Source organism: Pteropus vampyrus, unplaced genomic scaffold (genome assembly GCF_000151845.1).
Source record: "Pteropus vampyrus isolate Shadow unplaced genomic scaffold, Pvam_2.0 Scaffold248, whole genome shotgun sequence".
Classification (NCBI taxonomy): Eukaryota; Metazoa; Chordata; class Mammalia; order Chiroptera; family Pteropodidae; genus Pteropus; species Pteropus vampyrus.
The window spans coordinates 734,758-739,931 of record NW_011889029.1 but is presented as its reverse complement, the minus strand read 5'-3'; the positions used below and the strand labels follow the sequence as shown (position 1 = coordinate 739,931).

General features: G+C 44.3%; 1 protein-coding gene and 1 pseudogene across 1 annotated transcript in view; one reads left to right on the top strand and one right to left on the bottom strand.

Annotated features, from left to right (window-relative positions):
• The window catches only part of TAF1A (TATA-box binding protein associated factor, RNA polymerase I subunit A), a 24,632-nt gene extending 19,794 nt beyond the window's left edge, over positions 1 to 4,838 (top strand). Inside the window, exon 12 of the mRNA XM_023520109.1 lies at positions 304 to 4,838. The gene's annotated coding sequence lies outside the window, so the exon portion shown is untranslated. The remainder of the gene's footprint in view (positions 1 to 303) is intronic.
• LOC111729127 lies at positions 704 to 822 on the bottom strand (annotated as a pseudogene).
• Positions 4,839 to 5,174: the final 336 nt, after the last annotated feature.

Here is a 5,174-nt window from a genome sequence, read left to right as displayed (position 1 = left end):
ACCACGAAAAATAAGTCGGTGATGAGTTCTCTTGAGCAACTTTGGAAACAGAATTTAGAAGAGGACTCCTCTGTCTCTTTTGGTGTTAAGACATGACAGTTTGGGGCTGAGTGACCTTCTGGTCGAGAGGTACCTTTGATTCTAGAGGAGTAATTTGGGTCACTGAGGTAAAGGGGGCTGACCGTTTTCAGTTGGCATCGGCCTGACTTCACAGCGCTGTCGGCTGGTTGGTTTGCTTGACACAGCAGCGGTCTTAGGCATGCTTTAGAAGTCCTGTGTCCTCTCCTTTGTCTTGGAAACCAGGTGCAGCAGCGGACAGCTGGACAGTGGAGGAGACCCTGCCCGTGAGGTTGTGCCCAGGGTCGTATAGTAAGTTCAGTGGGAAAGCTTGGCTCACAGCCCAAGGATAACATCACTGAAGTGAGAGCCGAGCTTTGTAACGTTGTGAAAACTGGTAGAGTGAGTGTTTCTTCGAGGCCGAGATCGTCAGGGCATCTGCTCCCTGCACCCTTTAGTCAGAAGTAACAGGATTTCCGCATTCTCATGACCTCTGGCAGCAGAAAGTAGGGGAGAAGAAAGTGAAATGAGTAACCATGGTTCCTGGTTCCCATACAAAACCGTTTCCTCGACTTTTTATATCCCATGTTCCTAGCTAGCTGTGCAATGAGAGCAGTGTAAATCAACAACTGTTTTAATTTTTTAACGCCTGCAGCACCTGCTCTTCCTAGGCGGTCTCCCATCCAAGTACTAACCAGGCCCGACCCTGCTTAGCTTCCGAGAGCAGATGCTCTCAGCCACGTTCAGGGTGGCGTGGCCGGAGACAGTAACTGAGATTTTTTAGGACCACGCTAAAGTTCAAGCCAGTTTCATGAATGATTTCTAAAGTTTCATGAATGATCGAGCGCTCTAGGCTTCACATTCCGTCATATCGCCACCGCCTTCCTGCGCATGATCCCTATCTTACCGGAAAAGGAAATCGGGTCCTCAGAGATTAAGGACCTTGCCCAAGGTCATAGCTGGTCGGTGGTGGCACCTGGGCCCAGCCCCAGTCCGCGTGGCCGCAAACCCTGCACTCTGTACCGTTCGTACTGCTCCCCCGGTCGGTGTGAGTCAGCGTAACGTGCCAAGCGCTGAGCTGGGAAGCAGCTCTTTATTTTTTATTTTAATTTTTTTCCTTTTTATTTGTCGTTGACATACAGCGTTATATCAGTTTCAGGTGTACAACGTAGTGCTTAGACATTTCTCTACCTTAGGGCGTGATGCCCCCGGTAAGCCTGGAACCCGTCTGACAGCGTGCGTGGTTATCATTCTGTTATTGATTGTGTTCCCCTGTGCCCTGCTTTACATTCCCACGACACTTTTATATAACTGGTAATTTTTACTGTTAATCCCTTCATCGTTTTTACTCCCCACCCCCCCTAACATCTGGCAACCATTCATTTGTTCTCTGCGAGTTCGTTTCTGTTTTGTTCATTTATTTTGTTTTTTAGATCCCACGTGTAAGTGAAACCATATGGTATTTTTCTTTCTGTGCCTGACTTGTTTTGCTCAGCGTAATACCCTGAGCAAAGCAATTTGTCGCTGGATGGACACTTAGGCTGCTTCTATATCTCGGCTATTGTAAATAATGCTGCAGCGAGCACAGGGCCGCATATAACTTCAAATTAGTGTTTTGGATTTCTTCAGAGAAGCGCCCAGAAGCGGAATGGCTGGGTCCTGTGGTGCTTTTGTTTTTAATGTTTCCGTGGCACCAACGGTGCATAAGGGCTGTCTTTTCTCCATGTCCTCGCCGGTGCTCGTCGATTGTTGATGTATTGACGACAGCCATTCTGACAGGTCTGAGGTGGTATCTCATTGTGGTTTTAAGTTGCATTTCCTGATGATTACTGAAATTGAGCTGCTTTTCCTGTATCTCTTAGCCATCTGTATGTTCTCTTTGGAGAAATGTCTATTTAGGTCCTCTGACCATTTTTAAATCTGATCGATCATGTTTTTGGGGTTAGGTTGTATGAGTTCCTTATATAGTTTGAGTGTTAACCCCTTATGGGACGTGTCATTGTCGAATGTCTGCTCCCATTCAGTGCATTGTCTTGTTGTTGGTCACGGCGTCCTTCTCAATGCAAAACCTTTTTATTTCGATGTAGTCCCATTTGTTTGTTTTGTTTCTTTTGTTTCCCTTGTCTGAGGGAACATAACCAAAAAAATGTTTCTGACAGAGATGCATGTGTTCTCTTCTAGGAGTCTTATGGTTGCAGATCCAACATGTAAGTCTTTATTCCGTTTTGGGTTTGTTTTCGTACGTGGTCTAAGAAAGCGGTCTAGTTTCTTTTTTTTTTTTTTTAACATGTCTGTCCAGTTATCCTAGCACCATCGATGGCAGAGACTGTCTTCACCCCGTTGTATCTTCATGCCTCTTTCGTCATAGATTAAGTGAGCGCATAGGCACGGCTTTATTTCTGGGCCCTCTGTTCTCTTCCATTGGTCTGTGTGTCTTTTTGTCATGCCAGTACCATGCTGTTTTGATCACTGTATCCTTGTAGTATAGTTTGATATCAGGTAGTATTATACTTCCTTTGTTCTCTTAAATTAAGGCAAAACCAGACCATTCTTTAAGGAAGGGGTCAGTGCCCTTTGGATTTACTTACTTATCCATATTTACAGCACAGGGTGTTTTCTGCTAGATCAAATTAGAATATTTATGTTTTAAATATCTCAAAAGGGAATAAGCAAACCCTTGATGGATGTGGTCTACTTGTCATCTGACTTAACATCTTCTGAATAAGTTCGTTTTAAAAAAACTAGCCTATTTGAGACTTTTCTTCCATCCAAGATTTATGCTCCCCAAAAAAACAATCAGCCACCAAGAGTCCACTCTTAGTGCTACAAAGAACCTTCCCGACGTTGTCTTTGTGATGTGGGTGTACCCGTTTAAGCTCAGTGAATAGAGGCAGATTGTGAATTTCTCTGTCCCCTCAGCCCCACAGTGATAGTCGTTTATTTATAACTCCCATCATGCGTGTGCCAAGAATCGAAATAATCTTATCTAAACATGCTCTTCAGTTGGCTGGCCGCATCTGACAGATTTTTTAAATGAAGAAAAACAAGTAAAGTGACTTCTGTTGCTTCCTCCCTCCCTCCCTCCCTCCCTCCCTCTCCCTCTCTCCCTCCCTCCTCCCTTCCTTCCTTACTTCCTTCCTTCATTTGGATATATCATGATATAATTCAAAACACCTAAATTTTTTATTGCCATATTTTTCTTTCACCTAAAGCATGACCCTAATCTTTCACGGAACCTGTCTGAGTCTTAACTCACTTGTTGGTACTTTCGTAACATAGTACACACCTTGCTCACATAGTAGGGTGGTTGTGAAGGTCAAGGAGATGACGTGAGAATAATCTGTAAATTGTAACATGTAATACAGACGAGAAGAGTTATAAATACTTCCCCATCTCAAACACACGTGTTCACTTTCAACAGTGAGTGAAGGCAGATGGTCTGTGAGGGCAGATAAACTGCGAGAGAAATCAGTAAACTGTGGGAAGCTACTTACTGAGCTAGAACATTTTGCATTTTTTCTGTTTTTTTCCGTGACCTGATTCGAGGATAAACACTAGACTCTTAACCTCTCCACATCATCTTTAAAAGGCATTTGCCATATGAGACTGCGTGCGTGTGCGTGCGTGCGTGTGCGTGTGTGTGTGCGTGTGTGTAACTGCTATGGGTTGAATTGTGTGTCCCCAAACACATTGGAGTTCCAACCTCCAGCACCTCAGAATGTGACCTTATTTGGGACGGGGTCTTCACAGAGGTTAAGCGAGGTCACTAGGGTGGGCCCTGGTTCAACGTGACTGACGTCTTTATAAGAAATGGAGGTTTAGACACAGACGTGCCCGCGGGAGAACACCACGTGCGCACAGTCGGGAACCGGCGTGATGCGTAGATGAGGCAAGGAATGCAAAACGCTGCCAGGAAACCCTGAAAGTCTGGGGTGGGGCTGGGACAGATCCGCTCTGGTGGCCCTCCGAGGACCTCACCCCGCCGACACCTCGATCTCACATTCCAGCCTCCGGAACTCAGACAAGAAGTTTCTGTGGCTTCAGCTGCCCAGTTTGTGCTGCTTTGTTCTAGCCGCCCTAGCAAACTAATACTGTATCTTTTTAAAAAGAATAGTCATGTTTGCTTCAGAAGTGGATGCTAACGTGATCTGAGTCTCGTCCCAGCTGGTAGCTGCAGACTTTTCTCCTGAGCTCGCCTACCTAGGCTCAGGGAAAACTCGTTTTCTGTTCTCCCCCACTTGTTCCTTGTCTAAATGTCCTGTTCGGCCATCCTGAAGATGTTCCTACTGCCCTGCAGCCTGGTGCCGTCTGTCTGTCCTTAGAATCCCCAATGCCAGTTCCTTCCTTACTGTCATTTTAATATAATCTGCCTTGTATTATTTGGAAACATAATATTATAATATTTGGACAGTTATTTTAACCTTTCTTCAAAGAGCATAAACTCCTTGAAAACGTTTATTTTATGTATGTTTTCTGCTAAACCTTTCTCTTCCAGCACAATACTTTGCACATGATAATATGTACCTACTGAACTGACACTGATTATTGTTGAATTAATTATTGCATAAGTATTACATAATCACATGTGTTATGTAATTAAAATATGTAGTCTCATCTGAAATGTTACATATTTTAATAATCAGAAACTCATGCTGTCACTATGTCTGAGGGAACTTGCTGTGTGATCTTTTCCTGCTAATTTCATAATCGCTCTTTGCCCCAAACAGTAAGATCCGATTCGTACTTACTTGTCCTGAGTAGATAAAAAGATTTATGTTTTATTATGGCCCAGTTTTTCTTTGTTCGCTCGTTTAATGCTGTACTATAATTCTGTAAACAGACTCATTTAGAATAACTTTCCAAACAGTAGGTGTCTGGACTCAGTGTTTTGCATGGCAAAAAGAAAACCGAGACATACATGTCAATAAAAGATCAGAAAGCACCCCCAGATCCTAATAGGATGAGAGAATGCCCTCGTTTTTATGGGTACAGTTACCCCCGTTTCCGAGAAGGCCGTGGGGCCGTGAATTCACTGGCTGACTTGAGTCCAAGTGTTTTCTGGTCCCGCCCAAGGCTTCTAGGGCGATGACATCATCTGACCTCTGAGCGCACAGCCC